At 39.1% G+C, this 9,866-nt stretch overlaps 1 pseudogene across 1 annotated transcript; it reads left to right on the top strand.

The window, feature by feature from the left end:
* The first annotated feature begins 570 nt into the window (after window positions 1-570).
* Window positions 571-5,195, top strand: LOC125216866 (putative disease resistance protein At1g50180; annotated as a pseudogene). Its single transcript, XR_016137292.1, has 3 exons — window positions 571-1,718; window positions 2,886-4,666; window positions 4,760-5,195. The product of XR_016137292.1 is annotated as a putative disease resistance protein At1g50180 (transcript).
* Window positions 5,196-9,866: the final 4,671 nt, after the last annotated feature.

Raw genomic sequence — 9,866 nt, 5'->3', positions numbered from 1 at the left:
TACCTCTCCTTCGAGATTTAGTTAATATAAGACGGAGTAATAGAATTGAAAAGTCTGACCTAGTTAAAACGGGGACACTACATCTTGAAATGTGGGAAATTCTAAAGGAAGCTCTTAATGAAATTGTGGAAGCAAATGATAGAGTATTTTTACTTTGTATTTAAATTAATTACTTATTGTATATAAAGGAAATTTCAATTTATATTATCATTTGTTTCCATTTTTGTTTTACAATTTTGAAAAATTAGGGAAATCCAAGCCTGTATATTATTAATTTAAAATTAGTTAACTAGTTTAATTAAATGGAATACGATATTTAGATTAGATCTAAATAATAATAATAATAATAATAATAATAATAATGATAATAATGATAATAATAATAATAATAATAATAATAATAATGTGTTTGGCATCATGTCCAAGGTAAGAAATTGGAGATTTTTCAAAAAGAAGGTTTTCAATAGATTGGATGCCCTAAAACATAATTGGGAAAAAGATAAGGTAGTATGCGTTCCCACAACGTGGTTATAGCTATCACAAATAAATGAGAACAAGATATGGAGTATGCGTTCTAGAATCAATGGACCTACAACGTGGAATACAGAAATCCAATTTCATTATCATATTGTACGTAAGTGTGTGGTGGATCTTGGCATTGCTAATTTATTGATCAAAAGCAGGGCAAAAAAAAGAAGAGAGAAAAGAGAGAAAAAGTAGAATGGCAGAATTTGTTGCAAATGTGTTTCTGGAAACCCTTCGTGATTTGCTGGTTGAAGAAACTAAGTTTCTCCTTAGTGTGAGCGGTGATGTTGACAAAGTCAAAGCAGATCTGAGAAGCATCCATGCCTTGTTGATGAGAGCTGACAGAGAGAGACGCAATTCTCCATCTCTAAAGCTTTACATTTCCCAACTCAGAGATCTGGCGGAGAAAGCTGAGAATCTGCTTGAAACGTATGCGGTCGAAGTTCAATCCAAAAGGGAAGGGCGGAAGAGCCTCAAGGATAAATTCAAAAGGTACATTTGCATCATGTGTGAGTGCATCAGTGTCCACGAGGTTGGGAATGAGGCTCGTGACATAATATCTGCCCTGGCCGACCTCACTAAAGAGTTAAAGTCAGAGTTGGATCAACAAGGCTCATCATCTCATTTGAAGCAGGAAGCTGAGCAGCAGCATCTGTTGAGACAGACGTATGCTCATGAGGTTGAGCATGATTTTGTGGGCATGGAGAAAGACATCGAGCTTTTGGTCTCCAAGGTGAAGGATGGTTCCAGAAGGAAACGAGTAGTAAAGATATATGGGATGGGTGGTCTCGGAAAAACTACTCTTGCCAGAAAGGTTTACAACCACACGGACCTCCAATCTTATGCCCGAGCATGGGTTTGCATCACCCAACAGTTTGAACATAAGGCGGTTTTCGGAAAGATTTTGAAACAACTTGATAGCAAGGCAAAGATCGATGACTTGGAAGTTGAGGATTTGGTGACAAGAATTCATAGTTTATTGGTGGAGAGGAAATGTGTGATTGTGATAGATGATATATGGGAAGATGTTCATTGGGAGATCATAAAGCAAGCTTTTCCGGTGAATTGTAATGTCATTCTCACCACTCGCTCTCAGAATATTGCTAATCAAGAATCCGAACATCACATGTTGAAATTTCTTACAGAAGATGAAGGTTGGGCTTTACTTCAAAAAGTAGCAAATTTATATCCAGGTCAGAAGTTTAAGCTCTCTTCTTTCTTCGATGTTATAATTGTGTAATTAGAGCTTTCCATCTAAATATAGCTATTCTGAATATGTTTGGCGTGCCGCACTTTAGTAAAATTAATTTCCAATACAGAACGTATAACTCTTTCGATTTTTTATACTATAATTATCAATGCGAAGACATAACTTTATTAACTGTCTTATGTTGATATACTTGTATCATTGTGTTGATATTTAAATTTACATGTTGCACTACAAAAAAATGTCAGTTTACCGATGGAATTAGTGGCGAAAAATTTTCGCTACGAATTAGCGACAGAATTACCGACGGAATATTCCGTCACTAAATTTTTTCTTTTTCAGTAAAAAAATTTACCGACGAGTGTTTTACCGATGGAAAATGTCCCTACAAACCATCGTTAAGAATCCCGTCGATAAATGGTTTTACCGACGGAAATACATTAATTAAAAAGAAAAAAAATTAGCGACGGAAAATTCTGTTGTATCGCCAATTCATAGCGAAAAAAATTTCGTCGCTAATTCCGCCGATAAACTGACATTTTTTGTAGTGTTGTGCTGATAAAGTTCTGTTTTTAAAGTTATGCATTTGATCATAAAACTATTTTTGGCTGGTTTATGTTTTCTTTGTGTTATTCTATTAGAAATATAGAGCCTTTTTAAATGAAATTTACTGCAACTAACTTCTTCGGATTTTTGAATTTTCATTTTGCAAGATAATTCGAATGTGTCAGTTGCAGGTTGGATTAAGTACAAGCATTTTGGACTTTTGGAATTAAATTTATGATGAGATTATATTTTTAGAATTATTTCGGATTATGCATAAATTCAATATGATATCCAAATACACGCCCCTCTTTAATAGAAGAAAAAAAAATCTATAGTCAAGATATAACAAGGTAGCAATGTGATGTGATATGAATCACTAAGTTAGGAAGAGAGATAAATATAATCTAGATCACTCCATTCATATTAATTTGATGAAAATTGTACTACTCCAAAGTTGTAAGGCTGCCCACAACTAGAAATTGATCTAGAGCACTATTTACTTTCTTTGATCTAGAGCACTATTTACTTTCTTTTGTTTCTTTTAAGAATAAATTGAATATCTGCATCTTATTTTTATTTTTTTTTTGCATTGTGACGGTTGACACAGATTTAAAAACTTTAGAAGATGTTGGAAGAGAAATTGTATCCAAGTGTGAAGGGTTACCACTATCAATTTGTGTTATTGGAGGGATTTTGCGCCCAAAAGAATACGATTTACCAGAATGGAAAAAGGTAAATGCGAACATGGAATTATATTTAAGGCGTGGAGAAGGTGTTGAAGAATACAAAAGAGTAAAACAGGTGCTAGAGTTAAGCTATGATGCCTTGCCTTATTACTTGAAGCCATGCTTCCTCTATTTAGCATGTTTTCCCGAGGATCACAACATTGATTTAGAGAGATTGTATCTATTGTGGATGGCGGAGGGCTTCATTTCATACCAAGATAAAGGACCTAACGAGACTCTAAGAGATGTGGCCCAAAGATATCTAACGGAAGAGGTGTATGGTTCAACTCCATAAAGCTAGTTACTACTCTCCACTTAACAAGTTGGATGAGTGTGGGCTTCATGATTTGATGCATGATCTCTGCTCTTCTAAAGCTGAAGCTGAAGAAGAAAAGTTTCTAAAGCACATTGATGCTTCTACATATCTGACCCTCGGAACAAGGTTAGTTATACCTCCATACATTGGCAATTCTATACGCAGATTAGCCATCAGTTTTGACTTCGAGAGGGTATCAAGTATAGATGGATTGGGGGAAGTTAAAGGTCTTAGATCTTTTATGTTTATCCAAAAGTCTTATTACATACCAGACATTTGCTTCAAAGAGAATACAATTGACTTTAAGATGTCACAATACTTGAGGATATTTGTGGCAGACTGTAGTAGGTTTGAAGGGGAAAAGTTACCAAGCGAGGTAGGCGAACTAATTCGTTTAAGATACTTGAGTCTGAGGAATTCTAATGTGAGAGAGCTACCAAAATCTGTATGCAGCATGCCATACTTGCAGACGTTAGATTTGCGAGTATCATACAAGGTTGTTATAAGATTGCCAAACGTGATATGGAAGATGAAAAGACTAAAGCATTTGTTTCTAAAAGACGACATGAAAGTGATCGGAGGAGAGAAACTAAGACTAGATGGGCTACAAGAGTTGGAGATATTAGAAGAGATCAGGAGTGAGACTTGTGGCATTGCAGATATTCCCAAATTGGTGAGTCTGCAGAGTCTACGTGTTAGAGTCTCTGATGTGGATAGCATGTCAATTGTATTGAGCAACAAAAACAGCCAATTACGTGACACTCGACTCTGTGTTAATGGATGTGATCTAAGTTCGGAGAAATATATGGAGGTTTTAAATGATGGGTTGATGTCTCCTTCCTTGGTTACTTTGCAGATGTGTAAATGCGATATGAGCGGCAGTTTTCCATCCTACAGACAAGGGATGTGTCAGAATTTAGTAAGCTTGGAACTCGAACATTGCAAGGGTATGATAGTTGTGATGGAGTTTGGCAGCTATCCCATGTTGCAAGAGCTAACTTTAAAAAACGTCAAGATAGCAGAAACTTTAACTTTCCCTTCAAACTTATTTCCACAACTCAAGCATCTTAGATTGTATGAGTTGCATGATTTAAAGAAATGGGAAATGGAAGAAGGAGCAACGCCAAAACTTACTTCCTTTGCTATCATGGGGTGCCCCGAATTGAAGAAGGTTCCAGATGGTTTGAAATTATTAACCACTCTTCGACGGATAACTGTCATTAATATGCCAAGAGTATTCACGGAGACAGTAAATGAGGAAAAATATGGATCATTTGTCGAGAAGGACATTTGTATGGATGACCTCTACGAACCATAAGTGGTCGATAAAAGAGGGTTGAAGCAAAGGTAATCAATTTGTGAGCATACATTCTATTGATCATATATATAACTAAATGCTACTCCATTTACAAACTTGACCTTGTGCTATTTCTTTTTCAGATGATAACTTTATGGTCCAACAAAAGTTTGATTCCTAGTGAAGGCTCTCTACACTTACTTATTCGCATTTATTGGCTCAATTGATAGTAAAACGTTCTTGATTTTGTTTATGTACTCTCGTATTAATAATAAGGATCTTCAGCTCACCTCCCGACTCACCACGAACCAACACCGGAGCCACCTACATCAGCTCCAATGCATCTGCTCTATTTTATGTCTTGTTATCGAGTCGGTTATTTATTTTCATCCGGATTTTCTTTGTGGTTCTTTCCCGGATCATATTATAAGAGTCGAACCACATAGCATTAGGTCTGTTTTTCCATAATCAAAGAGTCTTGTTTTTTCCATGTATTATTTCAATTGAGCAATAACAACTTTTGTCCAGTCTTGTAGTATCATATATCCTCATGATATTCTACCATTTTGTTTTCTTGTTGGTTGGATGTGTTTTTTGTGACCCACAAATACTGCCATTTTTATATATACTTTTGTTGGTTGGATGTGTTTTTTGTGACCCACAAATACTGCCATTGTTATATATACTTTTTGTGGATGGATGAAGTAATGTTTATTGACTTTTTGTTCTTTCAACATTGATGTTATAATGGGATCTCAAATAAACAAGAACGTATAATTCCTTGATGATTGTAGTTCGGTGCATTTTTTGTGCAATTTCTTGGTATTTTCTTTATGGCTTTGATGCATATATATAATAAAAGCACTAGACTATGGAATTATTAATAGTATAACATGGAATCTTTTTATGTACTCCAATATCCTTATGATATTCTATGAATTATTTTTCTTGCACAACTTATCGAAGGATATAATAGTGTTGATTGATCTTTTTATGAGTTTTTTTTTTTCTTGATTTTATGTTATAGTATTGATTATTAGAGTATGAAGAATCGAATGGAAACCGAATACTTTGAGTCGAATCAAGCTATTGCAAACGGAGCTTTTCAACTTGAACGATCCACAAACAACGAATATTAAAAATCTTAAATCTTATTCCACATCGACTTGGTGATAATCCTAGCTCATTTATATAAGTATGTATAATCCTCTGGGTGACCCATTTCTAATAACGAACCTAGACTCTTAATTTTTAATGTGGTTTGGGGATAGCTACAAATGAAGATCGGAAATTCGTTTGCTAAGTTAATATGGACATACTTAAATCTCCAATTTGATAAAAATATCATAAAGAATTCCCATAAAATGAGCTGAAATGCAGGCAATCCATCATCCAAACAGTCCCATCCTTGTTCCAACCAATCACTTGCTCATATATGATCAGATCTGAACAAGCAAGCATATAAGAAAAAACAAAACGAAAGCAACAACATAACTTCCCTAGTATTGAACAATCAAGAATTTTGCCGAGTAAAAGAAAATTAATTTACGGCTACCATTTTGGACCATATATACTCCCTCTTTTGGTAGTAAAATTTAAAGCCCAAATCCTACTAAACCAGCCTACCATGTTTTATTTTGGGCCATACTTTGTCTTTTGTTAGTTGAAAGAGTGAACTACGAAACTAATATCCATAAAATAATATTTTTACACCTTTTTAGTACCTAATATTTATAAAATTATATTTTTAATTAAATTTTTTTATAAATTCCAAATTCAATTCTGATTTTTACTATTCCACTTAACTTATAGTCCATACAGTGGCCCATCCCAGAGTCCACAGCCCACCTCGCTCCCCAGAAATTGTTGGAAAATTTTCTTTATGAGAGAGATTTAGTCCATGAAAAATTTACTCTCTCTGTCCACAATATTGTTTTTGAGTTTATTAAAAAAATGGATAAAATAATATTTTATATATTAATTTTATAATAACATAGATATTTGATTAGTGGATTAGGAGGGGTAAATACACAATCTATACAAAATATTTTACATTTATTCATATTATTACATAATGTTTGAAGTTTGTATAAATCATCTCTGCACTAACTTTTTCAACTCACTCTCCATTACATATACGGAGTAAGTAATTTATAATTAGTTTATAAAAAATGTAGAACTAAATTACAAATAATTAGGAAGTAAACATAATACTACTAAAAAATGTTAACAATGATCTTGTCCATAATAAACATATGACCATCGACCCAACTACCCATCACAAGCAGTTCTTCCCTCCCTTTCGTCTCCACATACTCCGCCACCGCTCCAACACTCGACGCCGGCGCCACGAAACCCACCGAGAATCGATCCGCCTCGTCCTTCACCTCCCACGACGCAACCCCAACGACCTCTCCCTCCATATTAAACCACAGACTCGGCCATAATCTTCGACACCGACACCTCCCTCAACTCCCCACACCTCCCCGGCTCAGGATCCCCGATCCCCATCCCCGAACCACTCGTGCTCGATCCACCGTGCCCCGTCGTCCCAACATGAACCCCTGCGGTTTCTCCCCTCGCGACAATATTGATCTCTCTGTGGGCTGTCACGCGCGCCAAAATTAGGGTTTCTGGGGCGAGACTCCCTCTCCCAATTACGTCTCTGTCGTGGCCCGTCACCATCAGAATCGTCTTCGTCGTACCTTTTTTGGTGATCATGCCTGCGGTTGAGGTTTGGTTCAAGATTATCGAACCGACGATCCGTTTCATCCCTCCAAGAATCAAATTTATCCGGTCTATCCAACAATTGATCCAATTTTCCGCTAATGGAGTCGTCGTTGTTGCCATCATCCAAAGGCCGAGTAGACGGTTCCTCGTCCAAGGGTGGTCGCTGAAGTCCCAGGTAATCACGACGGACACCGACGTTGTTGCGGCGGGAAGAACCGTTCGGAAAAGTGTGGCTCCCCTAAGTTCCTTTTACGTTATTATGAAAGCGGGACATGAGTAAACCGATGATAGCACCAGTAGTTAAGGACCTAAATCCCTAACGATCCGATAAAATGGAAAATAACAAGATAAAGATAATCCGGCGTCCGTGAGGGTCGGCGGAATAAGGATCTGGGCGGCTGTGCGCGGGTTCCAACCCGTCAGGCAACGGCTACAGATCAGATATACGTTTCGACTGTGCGCGGAGACCTTCCGTCGGGCAGCAGGTAGCGTAGGGAATTATGGATTTAAAGCATTTCGCAAGGCATTTGGCCAAAATAATATATTCATTGATTGGATGATTAAATATGATAACAAGCTCTCCTATTTATAATACTAGAATACTACTCTAAGAGCATGCACAATGGATGCCCGATCGCGCGCCCGATCGGCCTCGGGCGCGGTCGGGCATCCATTGCAGCACTCGGTCGTGCCCGAGCGCGACCGATAGTTCGGTCGCGACCGATCCCGAGCCCGACCGATCGGGCGTGAGCTCGGGCACCCATTGCAGAGCCGCGCCCGATCACGCCCGATCCCGATCACGCGTGTTTGAATTTTTTATTTTTTTTTTCTTTTTCAATTCTATAAATATACCTTAATTTCACTCATTTTTCACACAACTCTCACACATCTTTCTCAACTCTCTCTCCATTGCAATATCTCTTTCACTCACTTTTCCAAAATGTTTCCCGGGGAAGATATTGGTCGGTCTATGGAACGCGCAATGTTTGCTTTTGGGAACCAGATTCTCGCCGGTATTCGTGCCATACATGAGCAAGAGCAAGCCGAACAGCAGGCCCAAGAGCAGGTCCCGAGGCCCATCCGCCGACGGACATCCGTCCGTCGAGAGCATGTCCTAGCTCATCAACTTCTGTTCGAGGACTACTTCGCCGAACATCCCCGGTGGGGCGCGCCGGTTTTTCGCCGACGGTTTAAGATGCGGCGAGAGTTGTTTCTCCAGATTGTTCACACGTTGGAGGCGCGCGACGAGTACTTCAGTGGCGGGAAGATGCGGCCCATAGAAAGGGTCCATCCCCGCTGACGAAGTGCACTGTTGCGCTTCGTCAGTTGGCATACGGCACTACGGCGGACATGTTCGACGAGTATCTTCACGTCGGGGATACAATTGGCCGGGAGTGTCTGGTAAATTTTTGTGCGGGCGTTATTGACGCCTTCGGCGCCACATATTTGCGCAAGCCGAATGCCCAAGACTGCCAGGACCTGCTGCGGATGCACGATACGGTGCACGGCTTTCCTGGAATGTTAGGGAGTATTGATTGTATGCACTGGGAGTGGAAGAATTGTCCTGCAGCGTGGAGAGGCCAATTCACCAGTGGGTATAAGGGTACCCACCCGACGATGATCCTTGAAGCAATCGTTGACCACAGTCTTTGGATTTGGCATGCTCACTTTGGCGTGGCGGGGTCCAACAACGACATCAATGTGCTGAACTCGTCCAGTCTCTTCACCGAGCAATGCAATGGCAACGGTCCGGTTATCAGCTTCACTGCCAACGGACGACAACATCATATGGGGTACTACTTAGCCGACGGCATTTACCCGAGATGGCCAGTTTTCTTGAAGACGATCTCAACGGGTGCGAGGAGAGAGTTTTTTGCGGCAAAGCAGGAGTCTGCACGGAAGGACGTGGAGCGAGGATTCGGTGTGCTTCAAGCGCGTTGGGGAATAGTGAAAGGCCCGGCTCGTTCCTGGTACAGGCATCATATCGCCAATGTCATGTACGCGTGCATCATCTTGCACAACATGATTATTCACGATGAAGGTCGTGCAGCTAGCCAGTGGTCCGACGATGAAGCCGCTCTGAGCGCAGGTCATGCAACCCCGGCGGTCATTCGAGGTTTACCCTATGGACTCAACAAGAGATTACAAGCTCAGGAGAGCATTCGCAACTAACAAGCTCATCTTGGTCTCATGAACGACATGATTGAAGAAGTTTGGACGCGTAGTGGTCGTTAAAATTGTACCTCTTTATCATAACTTTTTTTAGAAATAAATTAAGTAATGTATGTTTTTTGCTAGTTCTTTAAATTAAAAGTCTAATTTTGCTATTTATAATTGGTAAACATAAAAAAAATTAAAATTAAAATTGAAATGAGAAATGGATAATAGATAGGGCATGCACTAGGGCTCCACCATTGCAGAAAGATGGGGCATGCTGACGTGGCAACCACTAGGGCTCTCACTGGGGCATGCACTATGGCATCCATTGTGGATGTCCTAACTTATTGAATAAAAAAACTA

Source organism: Salvia hispanica, chromosome 3 (genome assembly GCF_029641045.1).
Source record: "Salvia hispanica isolate PSC_SH4W2 chromosome 3, Shi_PSC_v1, whole genome shotgun sequence".
Classification (NCBI taxonomy): Eukaryota; Viridiplantae; Streptophyta; class Magnoliopsida; order Lamiales; family Lamiaceae; genus Salvia; species Salvia hispanica.
Note: the sequence above shows the minus strand (reverse complement) of the source record. Positions and strands in the feature narration are given on the sequence as shown.